This window comes from Lissotriton vulgaris, chromosome 1_1 (assembly GCF_964263255.1).
Source record: "Lissotriton vulgaris chromosome 1_1, aLisVul1.2, whole genome shotgun sequence".
NCBI lineage: Eukaryota > Metazoa > Chordata > Amphibia > Caudata > Salamandridae > Lissotriton > Lissotriton vulgaris.
In genome coordinates this window covers 740,391,668-740,411,277 of record NC_141685.1, presented here as the reverse complement: position 1 = coordinate 740,411,277, position 19,610 = coordinate 740,391,668, and the positions used below count along the sequence as shown (strand labels likewise).

The following is a 19,610-nucleotide window of genomic DNA, read 5'->3' as shown; positions in this document are numbered from 1 at the left end:
CAAATTCGCCTACGATAACCAGACACCCACTCAGCCTGAACAGCGCAAGTCCATTGGCAAGGGCGCGGACAATGAAGGGGCTAAAAAGGCTAATCTGGATGATGTCCTACGTGCTCTGGAACAGGTTCAGGCAACAGTGGGCTCGACTGCTACCGAGGTGACCCTCATAAGAGCCGACCTCCAGAAGATGGGCGAAAGGGTGAAACAAGTGGAAGTGGTGACTAAATCACTCATAGAGGATGTCTCTGACCTGCAGGTGGCTATGGAAAGACTGCAAGCAGACAATAAACTCTTAAAAAGCAAGTTGGATGACCATGAGGGACGCTCCAGACGCAACAACGTCCGCATTTTGGGGGTCCCGGAATCGGAGACGAAAAGGGCCATGGACTTGTACGTAGAAGATCTAATAAAGACCCACCTGGCCCCGAAGGGGCTCTCCAATTTCTTTACGGTGGAGCGTGCTCATCGGGTACCCGGCGGGACACCCACGCCGGGGGCTGCCCCACGTCCCATCCTGGCGAGACTTTTCAATTTTAGAGACCGAGACACTATTCTCCAAGCGGCCAGGGTGGCACCACCTATCCATATTCAGAACTCTCGGATATCCTTCTTCCCGGACTACACGGCGGAGGTCACCCGCAGGAGGAGAACTTTCTTGGAGGTGAAGAAAACGCTTCGCGAACAGGAATTGCCATATTCCATGCTGTTCCCGGCCCGATTGAGAGTGGTGGCCGACAAGAAGGTCTGGTTTTTCGACTCGGCGGAGTCGGCGAGAGACTGGCTGGAGGGATGGCGCACGGTGGAATGCACTTCTAATCGTCGACGCAACAGGCCTGAAGACGACGGCCGACCGGGCTCACAGTCTTCAGCTAGGGGAAGTGCGAGCGAATCGCCATCACAGGAACGCACTGGGGCCGCTGGGGGTGAATGAAACCCGCACGTGATGGACAGGGTGGACTCTGGCTTTCTCCCATAAGGATAGCTTTTCACGTCGTTCTTGGACGCTGGCCTGGACATCCCGAGGGCGGCAGAGGGACCGCCTGCTTTGGGGGACACTCTCCCCTGACGCGCAAGTACTCTGTTTTTGGCATGGGATAAGCGCTCTGCTGAGTTGGGGTGGCGGGCAGTTTCAAGTCCGTTTGGCAGGGAGGCAGGGTGGGAAGGGATGGGGGGGGGTGGTTCTTCTTCATGGGAAATTCACAAAGTCGATCTCGAACTGTACAATGTACTTTGACTGTTATTGTAATGTTGCTAGTGCGATGGAGTCTATACAGGCTACATTTGTGTCTAATCACTATTGATGGCGGGTGAACAGCTCAATGCAGCGAGGGCGGATGAGACGCAGACAAGCGGCTCCACTCTCCGACTTCTCGCTTGGAATGTGCGAGGCCTGGGCGATAAGGTAAAACGCGGCCTCGTTCTGTCCGAGGTGAAACGCTACAAACCAGACCTGATACTCCTGCAGGAGACCCACTTGGTGGGTAGTGCTACCAAGGCCTTGGACAGAAGGGGGTATAGAATGTTAGTCCACTCCGAATTTTCTACTGGTTCACGGGGCACGGGCATACTGATCAGAAAATCCTCCCACTTCATTACCCTTAGTACTAGAACCGACACACAGGGTTGTTTTGCGGCGGTGGCGGGGCAGTGGGACGGTCGCCCATTAACAGTGGTTTCAGTATACATCCCGCCCTCACTGCACTCGGTGATGCTACCGGCCCTGGGTGACTTCCTGCTGTCCCTCCCAGAGGGGGAGATGCTCATTGGTGGGGACTTCAACGCGGCTGCTGACCCGCAGCTCGACAAGTTCCCGGCGACCGCCCTACCGGGGGGTCCCTCCCGGTTTCGGCGATTCCTAGAGGCACTGGGGCTGGTGGATGTTTGGCGCCATGTCCACCCGATGGTCCGGCAATACACGTTCCACTCCACAGTTCACAACAGTCTATCCCGCATTGATTACTTCCTGGCTTTAGGGGATGGACTACAGCGCGTAGATGAGGTGGATATACACCCTCGAGGCATCCCCGACCACTCGCCACTGACTCTCACTATTACCTCACGGACACGGTCCCGCCGCCGCATATACCCCATTCATGCCTCCTATCTTAAAGTCCCGAAGGTCAGGAAGGCCCTACAAAAAGCCACAGAACACTATTTCACAGAAAATGAGCCAACCGCGGCCTCGGCTGAGATTCTCTGGGAGGCCTATAAAACAGTGTTATGGGGGCAGGCGATAGGCTCTATAGCGGCATATAGAAGGGAACAGACAGCTGAACACTCTGCCCTCGAGCTCCGACTGCGCGCAGCCACTACTGCCCACGAAGCCGACCCCACGGAAGATACAGCACATACCCTCACACTTCAACAGCAACTGTACGCAGACCATGCACGACTCACAACACTGGGACATATCACCGACACACAGAACCGGGTGTACGATGTGGGGGACAAGGCAGGGAAGATGTTGGCCTGGCTCGACAAAAGAGGGGGTAGCTCTAAGGGGATTCAGCAGGTGAAGGATGGCGATGCCAGGATACTAACCGACCCCGATCGAGTGGTAGAGGCGTTGGCGTCCCACTTTGAAAAAGTGTACACCCCCGAACGGGAAGTGACCACGATTGCGGCCCAATGCGCACTAAGCAATATAGACATCCCAACGCTGCAGCCGGAGGCCATAGCTGATCTGGAGGCACCGTTTACCACAGATGAACTTCGGATGGCCATTGGAGCCCTCCGAACCGGCAAGGCACTGGGGCCAAATGGCATTCCAGTCGAGTGGTTCCAGGCACGCGCTGACGCTCTTTGCCCGCACTTACTTAAAATGTATGTGGAATGTCGAGAAAAGGGGATGCTCCCGCTAGACCAACGGACGGCCACAATTGTGGCTATCCCTAAGCCCGGTAAACCCCCAGAGGAGTGCTCGTCCTACCGCCCTATCTCTCTGCTTAATGCGGAGAGTAAAATCTTAGCAAAACTCCTGGCTAACCGTCTAATGCCACACCTGTCCGACCTTATCCACCCGGACCAGTCGGGATTCATGCCCCACAGAAACACCGCGCTCAATCTTAGAAGGGTGCACGGGGTGCTGGCGAGGGCGGATTGCATTGGCGATAGTGCAGTTATACTGGCACTGGACGCGAAAATGGCCTTTGACCTGGTGGAGTGGGCCTACCTCTTTGAAGTCCTTTCACACATGGGATTTGGCCCAAACTTCATCTCGTGGATAAAGTTACTTTACACAGCACCAGTGGCACACGTGGTGGCGAACGGCCACATATCACGCACTTTTCCGCTCGGCCGTGGCACCCGGCAGGGATGCCCTCTTTCCCCCCTTCTCTTTGCACTCTCCCTAGAACCTCTGGCTATTCGCATCAGAACTACCCCCCTACTCAAGGGGATTCAATGGAGGGAGGGGTGGGAGGACCGCATATCTCTTTACGCGGACGACATGCTGGTATACCTAACAAATCCCGAGCATGGCGTACCGGCTCTTTTGCATCTCTGTAACGGCCACGGCGAAGTTTCAGGCTACACCATCAACTGGAACAAGTCAGAGTTGTATGTACTGACAGGGGACCCCCCAACGCTTGGTCCGGACTGCCCTCTATGGCTGTCCGGTTCCTCATTCAAATATTTAGGCATCCACATTACGAGAGACCCTTCCGAATACGTGAGGCTGAACCTCTTACCACCACTGGATCGTCTCAAACAAGACGCAGGCTTCTGGGCGGGATTGCCGTTAACGATGCTGGGGAGAGCTGCTTTGTTTAAAATGAAGTCCCTACCCCGTTTCCTATACATCCTAGACAACACTCCATTCCCGGTGACAACGGGATACTTCAGGAAGGTTGCAGCAGTAGTCTCCGGATTGTTATGGGGCAACCACCCTGCGCGCATAGCCCAAGCCAAACTCTGCAGAAGCTGGTACGAGGGTGGCATTGCACTCCCAAACTTGCATCTATATTATTGGGCAGCACAACTCAGGCCCATTAACCAGTGGCTACATGCACCGCAATCCGACCCGGCGTTCCAAGCAGACAGGGCTCAGTTAGGCGCCAATAACATACTAGCCCCACTTTATGATCGGAGGAAGCTTAGACCACTTGTGGGCCCCACTAGGCTCACTGTGGCCACTTGGCATGCAGCCACCGCTGCACTAGGGTGGAAAGGCACGCTCACTAAACTCACTCCGCTCTGGGACGCGCGTGCCCTGGGCAACCTTCGAGTCAGTAAGGGGTTCTCCCGATGGGATGACATCAGAATCTCCACGGTGGGGGATATGTGGGAGCGAGGGGATGTCATCACCTTCGCCCGTTTGAAAGAGATTTATGATCTGGGACCACACGAGACATACCGACATGTACAAATCCGCCACGCATTACTCTCGGCCATCCCGGCTGGTTCGACTCTTCCTGAGTCCTCCCCGCTGGAGGATCGCCTCCTGACAGACTATATGGTAGAGAAGGCGACCTCCCTCACATACCGGAAGCTCCTTAATAACTCTCCAGATCCGCTGATACCCCTCAAGGGAAAATGGGAGCAAGAGGTGGGCGCGCTTGACGAGCATGAGTGGAATGAGGCATTGGCTTCCCCTAAGGAAGCAGGCATATCGGCCAGGATGAGGCTAATTCAGCTCAAAGTCCTCCATAGAACATACTACACTAGAACACTGCTACACCGCATACACCGGACCCCAGACCCCTTTTGCTTGCGAGGCTGCGGGGAGGAAGGCACCTTCTTCCATACATTCTGGGATTGCCCACGCATACACAACTACTGGCGTCAGGTCCTACGCACTATATCTCAGGTGCTGGAGGTCTCGGTGCTACCGGAGCCACGACGTGCCTCCTCAATGTATGGGAACCAACAGATTTGTCCCGGCACGGCCGCCTTTGGGTGACACTGGGAATGATGGTAGCAAAGCGAGACATTGCGCAGCGTTGGGGGGTGGCGGACCTCCCGACAACATCACGGTGGTGCATAAACATGGACAGAGCGATGGTTACAGAAAGGGCGGTATACCTAAACCGAGCCTGTCCTGGCAAGTGGAACAAGGTCTGGTCCCCGTGGAACACCTACCGGGGTGACATCTGCGACCCGCTGCCAGAAGATGATCCAATGGACTCGGATGAGGATGATGGGTTGGAGTGAGGGTGGTTGGCTGTGGGGTGGGGTCCTTCAGGAGGGATTGGGGGGGCGATATTTCCTTTACACCCTGTGTTAATTCCTGGATGCAAATGACGTTGTCTTACTCCAGGTGTACTCTCGCATCTATCTAGCAATGTACATAGTCAATGATCGCACTGTGATTTCCCGATGTTCGACTGTTCTTTTAGTTAGTTCCAGAAAATAGAAAATGAGAACCTCATTCACCCTGTATGGAACATTTGCTTCTGTCCTTCACTACTTTTTCCGGCGACCCTTACTGGTATGACTTCTTCAATAATTGCACTGTATGTATTTAAGGCTGTCGTTCCGCTGTGACACTCAAGATTAGCGGCCGGCCCTTCGGGGTTGTAGGCGACGTGCTGTGTAAAGATGTGAAGGTATAATAAAAGTTTTCAAAAAAAAAAAAAAAAAATGGCGAATTGGAGAGCTGGAAAAAACAGATTACAAAAGTGCCACAAAGAAAAACGGTGTGACGTCATGAGGTAATTTGCATATTGTCTTACTTGGTCAGTCCCCCCACTTCTTTTTATAGGACTTGTGCCCTGTTTCGTACAGACTAAAGTTTACCAATATCATGGTCACACAGGGACTCCAGTGCGACTCGCATCATGGACCATTCCCCTGTACCCTGTATTAAAGTCATACACCGCCCTTTTTTATTTCCATGCTCGATACCATATAAAACATATTTAGACACTCGTATACCATACTGTATTTTGTACATAGTTCTCCAGCAGATACGCTTATCTATCAAAAATATTCAGTAGTGTATACTCTACACAGCACTCCGCCAGCCCTTTTGTGTGGATGCAACGCTATGCAACACATGAACATTGATGATTTGGATTTTTTAAAAAAAAAGCCAAATTAGAAACCAGATTAGGTCTGAAATCTTTTAAACCAGCACAGCAGCGACGGGAGCGGGTGCAGCCTGTTATGGAGCACTTGTGTGTGGGGTAGTTTCGGTTAAACAAAGCTGCATTTTGGTTTCGCACTTTCCCTAACCCTACAAGCAGGACGAATCAACTCCCCATAAAAGAAAGTGTTTTCCGGTGGCTGACTAGAATGCCACCACATGATTTGGAGCTGTTCCGGCATTTCTGAAAGAAATTCAACGCATACGCACAAGAAAGCACATAATACTTAATCAGCTGTTCGGATTCAAGTTTTAGAATCGTCACATTCAGAATGCCTGCCTGAAAAAAATACAGTGAGAAAAACACACACATCACAGGCACCTTCTCAAAAGTGCTGAAGCAGATAAAGTTAATTTGACTCCACAAGACCATTTGTTTCACCTGTGGAGCTAAACAGCGCCTACAAGTAGGCAACGGCCAATAAATGTACACTGTGGGCAGAAAGAGTTCTTAAGGGAACGCTTTTTGGATTACTTTATTGGTTTTCTTAAAATTCATCAATAGCAATCACTTTAAAACTCCCCCGTGGGGAAAAAAATAAATCGCATTTGAATACCACATTTCACATTAACTGGATTGTTAGGCAAAAGCTGTGTCCTTCCTGCAGCCAGAACTAAAACTTATGACAACGCGCGTGATCTTCGGCCCCGCCTTTATATCCCGCAAACTGCTCGGGTGACCACTGCCCTTCTGAAGAGGCATGCCATCCCATCAGAGAAAAGAAAGACAAATCTAATCCTTAGCATCAACAGTCGGCGACACGGACACGGCAGCGTGGCCACCAGGCAAAACTTCATTCTGATATGCTACTTTCTGCGTTTATGCCCTAGCTCTTGAGAAGTCTATACCGAAGGCTAAACAGAACTGCTACATGCGGCGCTCTGCTACACTTGCATTGGCAGTAATAGTAGTAAAGTACGTTTATTCTGCAGATTAATAGGTCATTCACAATAAATTAGGTCCAATTTATTAAAAAAATGATGACCAAAACTGCACAACTTATTTGTATCGTATTGTAATATTTATATAACGCTTACCGCCCTTCTGTGGGGGCGCTGAAGTACTTGCCTGCATTGGTTGCAAGCAGGGTACAAGTCCTAAACAAGCCCGCGAGTGGTGTGCACGTGCTGCAAGGAATGTAAGGAATGCAGCCGCCACCCTGCGTGCCGCTGTTCACTCCCGCAAGCAAAACACTGCGGGAGTGAACATTTGCCAAAGAAGTGGGACATGCACCCGCCTTTAGCCATTTGCAGCCTCCCATTTTAAAATGACACAGCCAACAGCCATCCAAATGCGTGGGGGGAGTCAGACCTACACACAAAAGTTTTGAGTGATTACATGAAGCCTCCCATAGAGCTGCGCATGCGCGGTGCACTAGGCTCGACCTAAAAAGGCCTCTTGCAGCTAGCTGTGTCCCTTTAGCCACACAGGAGGTCAGGCAACTGACCTTTGGGAGTTCACAGTACTAGTGGGAGCAGGTCCAGCCATTCAGATCTCCACAAAAGCCACAGATAACGGATCCAGTCAACTTCTATTCATCCAAATGCTTAGAGGTGTTCTGAAAAGCTGTGGGTGAAATACTGCATATGTAAGATTCACTAGTCAGCAGGTGGGGTGACTTCTGGTCACTCATAAAACATTAGGAAAAGAATTCCTAGGGGCAAACCTTCCCACTTTTGCAGCACATCATGGTTGCCTTACTACTGACTAACCCACAATGCACTATTCTGAATAAAATCCAAACCAGCTGCATCCTTCTGCCCATGGAGATGGCTAGTGTTCTCAGCCATGGCTGGCTAGGGAATGAGCAGTCACCTACTCCTCAACAAGCATCCCCCCATGCACACACCCGGCTGGTACCAAGCAGGCAACAGTTGGCTAAGGGGACACTTAACTTTCCATGTCATTAGTGGATTTTTCTGCACCATATACTATGGTTTACTGGAAAGTAAATATGTCATATGGGAGTTGTCGAATGTTACCATGGTTTAGGGTCAGAGCATGCACACTGGAGGCTGAACAGCAGTATTCCAGTGTGCAGCATTAAAAGAAAAACAGCAGTACCAGTCAGCAACAATTTAGAATGATCACATAAAAAAAATTCTCAAATGCCTTCTCCAGCCCCCAGCTAAAAGGCAAGGGGCAACTTTAGAGATTGCCTGTTAGTTATTTCTGTCTAAGCATAGGAGATCTGGAAAAGCCATCTGCATGGGCGTGGTGGGTTCCAACCTCCCATCATACTGTCAGGCCCACTACCTGAAGGTAAAGGGACTATCTCAACGGTTATGGACCTCCCCTCTTTGTCTGACTTTTCCAGTACTGCCACTCTTTGAAGCTTAGCCACAACCACTAACTTTACCCATGGGGAACCATTCTTGTCTGTAGATCAGGGAGAGAACCATCCTAGCCTAACCACAGATACACACCAAGAGGTGAATAGTACCGCCACAGCCAATAAGGTGATGTGGCCCATCATGCCGCCAAGATAGACTTCTGTCTCACATTTTGGCTAACTCTGTCTGAAAGGCACGCAACCAACAGAGGCTATGGACATATGGCAGTGTCTGGAACAAGGCTATTGGCCATCCACTGACAGGTGGATGCTCCAATCCAGTGCCTTGGAATGGCCTTGCCTCCAGACGGTCGATTAGCAGGGAGTGACCCCCTTGATCCTGAAGTCTTTCAGGCCTCTGAGTTTTCTCAGAGTGGGAGGCTGCACCCTCATGCAACAGACACCCTTCTCCGCCATTCACTCTTCTACCACCTCAAGGGTGACACCTTAGGCTATACACTTGCCTGGTAGCCTAAGGCATCCAAGGTAGACACAGCCTCCTCAACAATAGCATAAACTCTCTCTGTCAGGCAGGGCTCTGCTTGTCCAGACCTCCTGTCTCTACGACAGCACAGGCAGCACCTCCAGGACAGAAGTAGTCTCAACAGTGTCAGTCTTTGGATCCTCTCCTGTCAGAGCAGAGAGCCCCTGGTCCTTCCACTGTGAACTGGATCACATTTTAAGTCTCTGAGCCATAACCTTAGGGACACTATCCTCAGAGATCTGTGGTGGGCCAATGAGGGTGATTCTGTACTTGCCTGTGGTAAGTTGCTACCAAACATGCAGTCTATGGGCAAGTCGAGACATAGCACTACCTTTTTCATGGCAACTACCCCCTCCACTCTAAGGTCCATGGGCACAGGGTGAGGAGACTACCGCCCCACCCAATTGGCATTCATTAACCTACAAACCTCTCCTTGTAGATAATGATCTGGAGAAACCAGCCTTTCTACCATCATGGTCTGCCTGGCACAAGTGTCAGGAACCCCATTCACCTTGCCCCTCTGGAAGTGACTCCTACCACCCTCAGGGATCATCAGCTTACCTTCTAGGTCCACCTTCCAAATAATGCCACAGTGTCCCTGTTTCTCCAGGGCTACATTCGCTACTCCTGCAGAGTACCCCACTTGTGAATATCTTCTTCTTGGGGGCATTAGGAATCACCCCTTTTGTGCTCAGATTGCAGACATTCAAAACACCTGTCCTTCACACTGGCCTCTTTCCTCGTGGGTTCCCACTTTCCCGTTTCCAGTAAGTGGTTTGAGACTCTTTTGACTTGTCAGAATTTTAGGGGCCTCAAGAGTTCGCCTTTTGAGCCTTGTTGCTCTCCTCCTTTTCCTGCTCAGAGCCTCACATTGTTTCATGGGATCACCCCTCTGGTATTTCTTGGACACCCTATTGCATACCCATATATTGGCTGCCCTTCCAAGTTTCCAGGGGGCAGTCAGCTTGGAATCCACTACATGCTAGTGTAATTCCAGAGAACAATTCCTCTTACTGTGCTCCTTCATTACCAAATGCGATAGCTCATTATACATATTCACTTCACTGCTCTGCACCCGAGCCAAAATAAAAAAAAATGTGCCAATAAAAGACCTATGTGCATTAAAAATTAGTTTTACTGTCAAATGTGTACAGGATTTAAAATTTTGACTTTTAAAAACTGAGTGGCAACGGCTCAACACGAGTTCTGGATCCCAGCGCTGCACACCAATGAAAGAAAGTGGGAAGGATGTGGGTTTGTGGGTTTCTCAAGTAATACTTCGGAAATATTCCATCCACTATTAAGCAAGTACCCCGTTGCTACACTTGACTATCTGAGGATAGCGAGGCACAGTAGTCCAAGGCTTACTCAGGGTAGAAGGCATACTCAGGGGAGGTGTGTGGGCCAGTACTCCAGTCCGCAGGGACGCGACAAAGAAACCTCATAAATCATTGTCTAGTCAGTGCATTTACTCATAAATAGGAAAAGTAATTTATGCCACTAACACTGTGTTCAATACAGCATATTAATTCACAAATATATACATGAAGGCAGAGGGAAATACATATGGTGACACTATCCTAAGAATTAAACACCTATTGAGCTATGAACCCTAAAACTACAATCCCCCCACATACACAAGCCACCATATAATTATTATTATTATTATTATTATTATTAATTGGGTTTTGTAAAGCGCAAACAACCCGGAGGCCTCGTCAGGTGTAGTTGAAAGAAGGTAGGTTTGCTAACTTTGTCAGGGTGCCACCACATTATTTTAAGCAGAAATATATCATAATAAACCAATGTAACAGGATTAAAAACACCAAGGATGGTACCAACTTACAATGGCATTTATTAAGGCATCTATGGATTCACTTTTAACTTTCCCATTGTTAATAAAGTATTATAGTGACCTTCAGATATGCATGTAATGATTCACTGTTAATTTTGCCATTGTCAATAAAGCATTTCAGTAACATTCCCTAATAAAAGTAATGATTCACTGTTAAAATTGAAACCGTCAATATATCATTTAAAATGTCATTACACTTTGCATAAGTATTTTTCATACTTTTACACATGCTGCGAGCAGCCGTAGGACCCACCACCACCAACAGGGGTCTCTACCATTCAAGAGACAGGATGCTCTGGATAGGGCATTTTCAAGCACTGATGGAGCTGAGGCTTTTAGCCTAATGGTTCTGAACATTAACATATCTGCAACATTTATCTACACGTCCACTCCATAGAATAAACATATCATCTATGCATCTGATCCAGGGTTGGACATGGTTATAATCCGTGCTCAGTGAGGAGCTCCATGCATAACTTTGATTAACCCCTTCGATGCTGTTGACGGAACGGTTCTGTCATGCACGTCGGGTGAGCTGTGCGGATGACGGAACCGTTACGTCATGACTCCGCCCGCGCAAGGCGGAGTCAGCATGGGCGGGGAATTCGCGCCGCACGGAAGCGGTTAAAAAAACTTCATTAGTTTAGCATACGAATGGGCAAAAACAAAATCCAAGCCAAAGTCCCGTCTTTGCAAGAAGTATTCACCCTCAAACAAAACATCATAATATTTAAGATTCATTTGGCCAAGTCAATAAACATTTCAGTGAAAGATAGGTAAGCAGCTGATCAGCCTGAGAATTAATATTTTAGAGCTTGTTATGTTTGAACTGTACAAAGAACACACATCAAATGTGACTGAGTATCTAGCGTTCTTCCACAGACAATGCCTCATATATACAGACAACTTTGCCCCTGTATTTTCCAAAAGATCACAGGGCAATCATACATGATATCAAAAACATATATTTCAGATGAGAGCATAGCGCCGGTGCAACCTTCCCTGAAGGTAAGGATCTTACATGGAATACAGGGAACATAAAGTTAATTTAGGCTCTTTGAGGGAATTGGCAGGAATGTGGAGGCAAACCAAGAGATAATGTGGACATAGTTAGTACGGAGTGATTAGGGACGGTTAAGATTTAACATGAATAGGCTAACCGAGACACCCTCAATCCAGACAAAAAACCTACATATGCTCTGTCATTGGAATGTGCTTCAAGAAAGTGTGAAATCTTTTGCTAGGGATTTTCAGATTACCTTCTGAGAGCCAAGTGACATTTTATTACAGGTAAGAGATTACTGTATTGTCTTCGTCGTTGATGGAGTATTATTCTCATAGTTCATAGTGCGCTATAGTCATGGTTCATAGAATATTATACTTACACTTTATATAATGTATTGCACTCAGAGTTCAAAAAGTATTAGTAGTCTACACATAGTTCATGGAATATTGTATACATAGTTCATAGAATATTAAAAGCATGGTCCATAGATTATTGAACTCATAGTTCAGAGTACTGTACCCAGTTAAATGAATAGGAAACACCTCTGTCTCACTGGCTGAGGAAGTCCTGCCCTGTATTGTAGCAATGCTGCTAGGATTATGGGCGTTTTCCCCCTGAGGGTGTGCTCCGTGGCAATGGTGGGAGTCATTTTGGGAGAAAGGCTCGGAGACAGCAACCTCACCATACTCACCATCATCCAGAGCCTGAAGAAATATGATTACATCAGCCCCATCCTGATTGAACTCAGTTGGCTCTCCTTGCTGGCCTGCACCATCTTAAAAGCAAGCTGCATCATTTACAAAGCTATCACGACCATCACCCCGGCTTTTCCAGCTGACAAGAGCACCATCTCTGGTGATCTTGGCGCACCCGCCCCCAGGACACCATCAGACTGCAGTCCAAGGCCCTCATTATGAGTGGCCAAACTGTGAGGGAGATCGTACCTTTTTAAAATGTAATACCATGTGAATCAGTATTTAAAAGGTGCGACACCTCCTCCAAGTTGTGCCTGTTAAATTGGGGCATTACATGCAGAATTTGTCGCTTTGTGTACCAAAATCCACATGTACCGGTATTTACCAGGCATTTTTCCCTGGTAAAATTTAGCAGGTGAAAATGTATTTGGAAGAAATTGCAAGGCATATGTAACTAAGGCAAAACTTCAAAAACAGTAGTTTGCACAGGGATCGGAAAGAACGGTCAACTTGTAATGAGAGCCTAAGAAATGTGAAAAGGGAAATCAAGATAGAAGGCTTTTTCCATCTATGCACCAAACATCTAAAAACAACCTTCCTGTATCCATCAGGACAGCCCCAACGCTGCTCAAATTTAGAAAATAGTTGAAGACTCCCCTCTTTAAGGAACAGTACACCACATTGCATTAATCATGGACAATCCAGCTTCCGCTGCTCTTACTCACTGGCTTTATGCTTGTCGTTGACCATGTACAATGCTCCACTGCCTTTTGCCTACATTTGCAATATAGAAATTTTATATACATACATGCTTGCGTACATAGGCATCTGCACACGTCAGCGATCTTTCTTGGTATTGACACTGCTAAAAATTGGGGAGAAACTATTGCCATCAGTTGGTTGGCCAGTCTGCCACCATCTGTGGTGGCAACAATGCATGACAACAAACCCAATTAAGGCTCTCCAGGCAGGTCCGTCAGAAGTACACAACCTCCTACTAGGAGGTACAAGGCAAATGGGACTTCCACACTTTTTTTTAGTATAAGCACCTTTATTTCCCCCTTCTAAATGAGACCCTAAGTCTTCTCATAAAAAGAGCAGCAGAATTAAGAATATCTTTATTGTGCACATTGTGTTTTTTTTACGTGAATCCATTTAACTTCAGTATCCACTGAGTGAAGTTTGTTCTTGAAGTAAAATCAGTTAGTATCCTAGTATATTGTCTTTTGACTGCATCAAATCAAGCTGGCCCTATCTTTTACAGATTGACAGTTCATCTTCAGTGTGATAGTTGTGTGACCTTTCCCACCCCCCTTAGGAAATTTCTGAAAAATAAAATAACCAGTCTTAAGTTGCATTCTTTCAGGAAACTCGCTCTGAATTCCATAAAGGGGAAGATGCTGTCTCGGTGTACTGAAATACCCGCACACTAACTGACTGACTGTCCTTCATAAAAGGGATTAAGCACTTATGCAATGAAACCAGTATTTTTGAGGCATAAATTTATGCACTATGGAGAAGACAATCTATTTTTAAAGTGAACAGATACACACGTAGTTGAAGCAATCAATTATTATTTTTGTGGCCGCGCTTAGAATGAAAAGTAAAATGATCTTAATCACAAATACCTGGCACAATTAGTAAGAAAAAACAAGGATCTCCCACCTGAGGCATGATCCCAAAAAAACAACGGCTTGGTTTCTTTCCAAGCAAGCATTTGCAATACAATAGGTCTCGAATTTAAGAGAGTTTGAGCTTTTTCCATTGTAAATGACAATGCCTTTTATTTATGTGTTGTTTTTAAAATAGATAAAAGGCATTGTCATTTACAATGCCAATAGCTTAAACGCTAGCAAATGCGAGAACTATTGCATTGCAATCACGTTCGGCACCCGTGCTATAATTTTAGTTCAAAAAGCATTAGAAGAGAGTGTGTCCTGCTTGCCAACAGCAGGCAGGACAAATCTATTCGATAAAATAGTACTCGGAGGCTGTAATTAAAGCCTACTGAGTAACAACACACGTAACAGGGGGTGTCGCCATGGAAGGTTACAAAATGAGATAAGGCGGTACTAAGGAGGGACTATTAAGCTTATTGACCAATGAACAGACACAGTTTGCAGCGGAAAATGAAACAGGCCAATGAAAAATATGGGCGGAGCTTCAAGCCCCTATCTGATACAGCATGCCTCGCAGAGCCCCGCATGAGGTGCCCAGGCTCGACCTAGAAAGGTCAAAGGCCCTTATCATCTGCCCCCTCACAATGGTGGCATTAGGCTACACACAGTGGGCTTCCCACGGAGCCCTTTATAGACGAATCAATAGTGTGCCTTTATATCATTCAGAGGCCTAGAGGACCAGTTGTTATGTACTAAACTGGGGTGGCTTGAAAGAATTGTATTACACACTACCTATCACAAGATTTGAACCAATGCACTTGGGGATCTGTGAAATGCACCCCCCAGAAGGTTGCGTATGTGAAGGAGGTGAAAAGGCTGTACTGAAGGATAAACTAGGGAACGATATGGCAAACTATGATTGCCACATAGTTCACATTTTCCGTTAGGACCAATCCAAAAGCTGTTGCAATGAAGCAATATAGTTATAACAAGCATTGGAAATGCAATAGGTCTCGCAGCATTAGAGTTAGTGCTTTTAGAATTGTTTATGGGTTTTTTTTGTAAATCTTTAGCATTTTTGTTTCCTGTAGCCAATGCTAAAGAATTACAAATAAAAAAAGCCATAAACAATTCTAAAAGCTCTAACTCAAATGCTCCGAGACCTATTGCACTGTGTGAGGGTGAGGGGTTGAGGGTGAGTGAGGGTGAGTGAGGGTGAGTGAGGGGTTGAGGGTGAGTGAGGGTGAGGGTGAGTGAGGGTGAGGGTGAGTGAGGGTGAGTGTGAGTGAGGGTGAGGGTGAGTGAGGGTGAGTGTGAGTTAGGGTGAGGGGTTGAGGGTGAGTGAGGGTGAGGGTGAGGGGTTGAGGGTGAGTGAGGGTGAGTGAGGGTGAGTGAGGGTGAGTGAGGGTGAGTGAGGGTGAGTGAGGGTGAGGGGTTGAGGGTGAGTGAGGGTGAGGGGTTGAGGGTGAGGGTGAGGGGTTGAGGGTGAGTGAGGGTGAGGGGTTGAGGGTGCCTACTGTTATATGTTACATATTTATTATGTGTACATCCTGCTAGAAAGTGCTCTATTGTATTTTTGTGGGGAGCTACATATTAATGTCAGTAAATAAAGATAAGTAGCAGAATTCTCAATATACTTTCATCCACATATAAATTCTTCGATACAAAAACGATTTAATTTTAGGAGATTTGTTTTCCATGTATTCTTGAAAACTTTCCAGTCCTATTGTTACATTGATAGTCACACGCATTTTGAGAGCTGCTCATGTACCATATGATGAGTCCAAAGATAGGTGTAGTTTAATAGGAGCAGAGGTGTTAAATCACCAGCCCCCTGGAAAGTGGGCATCAATTCCATACGGTTATCATTCTGACCCCCCCTAGATCCCGGTGCATCATAAGAACACAGTCCAGGTCTGAAAGTGGGTCAAGGATGGCAAATAAAGGAAGCAAAACTAACCAGCGCAGTATGTAAGCTGCAAAGGTAACAAGAAGAAAAAACAGCAAATCCGCATAGTGCAAGCAGTCATAAATAATAAAGTCCCCATCATAGAACACCCTTCATTCCTACATGTCGTATGAAGCGAAGATAATGAGAGGGCCACCCGTCACGGCAAGAAGCAAAAAAACCGACAGAATGAACTAGCCTAAAAGTCAGCTTGCCAACGTAAGACTTACCGAGATAAGACTGTTGCGGTCAGCTGGAGCGCTGGTGCACGTAACAGCAACAGAGAGCCGGGCAGGAAACCGCAATGGTATTGGGTTTGTTTAAATAACGCGGCGAGCCTAGAGAAACCGGAACACCTGCGTCAATTGGAGGGGGCGTGCCCATCGCGGGTCATATAGTTCGCTCTTTTCATAGCGGCCATATTGTGGCGATAGTCATTATGTCCAAACCTAATTATTGTTAGGATATTTTAAAGATCAAAAGCGTAAGATGGGCATAATTTTCATCTATGCCCAATATGCAATGATGCCAAAAGAAGTCTCAGTAATTATCAGCGCAATGACGAAAAAGGTTGCACCTTCTATAAATAAAGCCCATAGGTTGCATATGCGGCGCGAGCGACTAACAAAAGATACATTGCATCAGGGAGCACTGTGTGTTAGGAGGGCATTGCTGTGGGGAGGGGGGAGGAGAAATGCGACATGGCGGGAAGGGGGCGGAGCGGGGGAGAGGGTGTGTGTGTTGTTAGGAGGGCATTGCGTGACTGGGCACACGCACAATGCACCTTCTTAGACGCCACTGTGCTCGTGAAGGTGCTGTGACATTTGTCCAAGTTTTATCTTGCTGTGAATATTGTTACAAAAAATATGCGAGGCTTTGAGGTAGGTCCCGCCTGCTTCCCGTGCTACAGGCTCCAGTTATGGCTCATGCTCGGGGTGAGATCAGGAGGGAGCAAACATCTTCCACCTTCAAAGACTCGTTCGTACGCATCCCACCTCGTCAAGTCCTGTGATGAATTGTGCGTGGGCCTAATTAGTTTACGTATAGTTCAATCAGGAAGGCGGGCCGGAGGTGGGCTTCTGTGTGTTAGGAGGGCATTGCTGTGGGGAGGGGGGAGGAGAAATGCGACATGGCGGGGAGGGGGCGGAGCGGGAGAGAGGGTGTGTGTGTTGTTAGGAGGGCATTGCTGTGGGGAGGGGGGAGGAGAAATGCGACATGGCGGGGAGGGGGCGGAGCGGGGGAGAGGGTGTTAAGCAGCAGGGTACAGACGGCTGAGGGAACAGACGGCGGGCCGGGGAGGGGGCGGAGCGGGGAGGGGGTGTGAAAGCAGCAGGGGCCTGGAGTGCGGCTGAGGGAACTGATGTGCACGCGCTTTTAAGCTCAATGCGCATGCGCATTGAGCTTAAAAGTCACGGGCACTGCAAGGAATCGCCACGATTCCTTGCAAGTTGGGGAAAGAGTGGATAAGTCCCAATAGTCTCGCTTGCTCGATGCGCATGCGCATCGACAGGCGAGACCTAAAAACACTGAATGGTCCATTAATTTCTAGTGTAGCTCCTGGATTATTATGAAAGGAATTGAATCTGGGCATTGACTTCAAGGAATCTGAATCTCAAGATAAACTAGAGAATGATGAATTATGACTAACAGTAAGTTGTTTCTCTTCCCCGAGGGGTTGTGTTTTTGTCTGTTTCCTGGTACAGTGCAGGTACTTCTATTTCCCCACTTAGTAATCCTCAGTGGTGGTCGGGGGGGTCTTTAATAGCAGTATGTCTTGAAAAGCGTAACTAGGAAAATGTTCTAAGAGGCGTAGCCGGTGTAAGTAAGGGTTAGGCTTATAATATAAAATCTGATGCTTCCCACATTATGCCACCAGCCAGTATTTTGGTACCTCTCTGTGAGTTTTCTGTTATGGCACCCAGTAACATGTCACAATAACAGACACACACCTAAAACAAGCCACCCTATTGCTTTGCCAATTATTATTAGCACTATATCAGATAAATGGAAAATAGGGTGCAGAGTGAAAAGTCTAAAGTTACTAACACTGCCCATACACTGATGTTAATGTCTGAGGGTATGCATTTTTAGGTCTCGCGCCTAGCGTCGCAGTGCGTAGCAGTGCTCACGCAGCGACAGGAATTTTGTAGGGGGTTTTAAAATGACCCTAGGAATCGCACACGCTCGTGCGTGTGCTTTTCGTTTTTGCCCATGCTATTGGCCTATGCGTGCGTCTTTTTAATAAAGACAGCACGCAATTGGCCAAAGGCGGGCGCATTGCTCCACCCATGGCCTATTGGAGTCTATTACGCGCACCGGCCGTCATGTGGTTTCAATTATCGTGCCCAAACACGGACACGATCATTGAAACCACATGTCTCACTGTGGCGCGCGCCCACTACTCGCGGGATTGTTCTTTTTTGGATCCATTTTATACGAAGCAACTAAATGAAAGAAGGAAAGAGAGGTTGTGAACCTTTATTCAAGTCACATGGTCACACTGCTTCAGGCGAGTCTTTTGGGTAGAGCTCCTGACTGAATGTATATTGTTACCAGAGACAAGAGTAACTGTTATCCGAATTTCTGAGGTGCAGCGAAAAGTGACGCTTCAAGAAAAGGGAAGCCATTTGCAAGTGACGGCACCCACCATTTATTGCTGAGTGTAATATGCTGTCGCAGAGGACACCATTTTTACTACACTCGGTCTCCTTACACACAACAAGCCAACCAGATCGCGGAACACACTAGGAGTGAGTGTGACAGACCACTGTAATGGGGGATTAAATGGATTTTATCTTACTTGTAATGCCAGGTCTTAATGAATTTTAAAAAGCAGATATTTGAATGTTTTTGTGGATTAGCTGTAACTTTGTTTATGTCAACGCCACAAGGCGTGTGGAGAAACACTGCATAGAAGATGTCTCTCGAGGGTGAGTGTCATTAAATGGAAGGTGAAAACTGTCTCCATGGCGTCCGCAAGTGTATAACACTGCCTCTCTGTGCTTTGATTATCGTCAAGAGTCATCTTCCGCAGGCCCGATGATATCAAATGTACGGTATGCCGTGTAAAGTTGGGCATAGGTCACGAGAAGAACAGACTATAGTGGCGTCTCATTGCTGACAGGTGTTGGAATACACACATTTGGTCCCGTGCCAGTCGGTGTGGCGCCAGATTTGGGCAACCTGAAACAAACAGCGCAAGCACGCCTGAAGCAGCCAGATTTGTGTTTTTTTTGTAGCTTTTCTTAAAAGTTAACTTTAATAAATGTCGTACTTTTTATACCCAACGCCCTATTTAGTAAATAAACTAGCATCGATATTTGAGAAATAAATTTGTAAAAATGTTTCTCTCTATTTTTTTCTCATGGGGGACTTCTGTTCACCCGCTTATACTTCATGCAGCATTTGATCTTTGACGTGAACTTTTGGTGCCTTTTTAGGCTGCCTGTTGGAATTGTGTAGCTCCAGTAGTCAGCCTTCCATTCGCCGTCCGGTCTTGGATTTCTATACATGGTATGGCCTGCACATTGGGGTAAGCTCGTGTTTCGAAAACAGAAATGCCAATATGGTATCCTCTGACATACG

The 19,610-nt window shown here is 47.4% G+C and overlaps 1 protein-coding gene across 1 annotated transcript in view; it reads right to left on the bottom strand.

Annotated features, from left to right (window-relative positions):
* KIAA1614 (KIAA1614 ortholog) overlaps positions 1-19,610 on the bottom strand; it is a 260,979-nt gene that overhangs the window by 140,627 nt on the left and 100,742 nt on the right. The gene's annotated exons all lie outside the window — the stretch shown is intronic.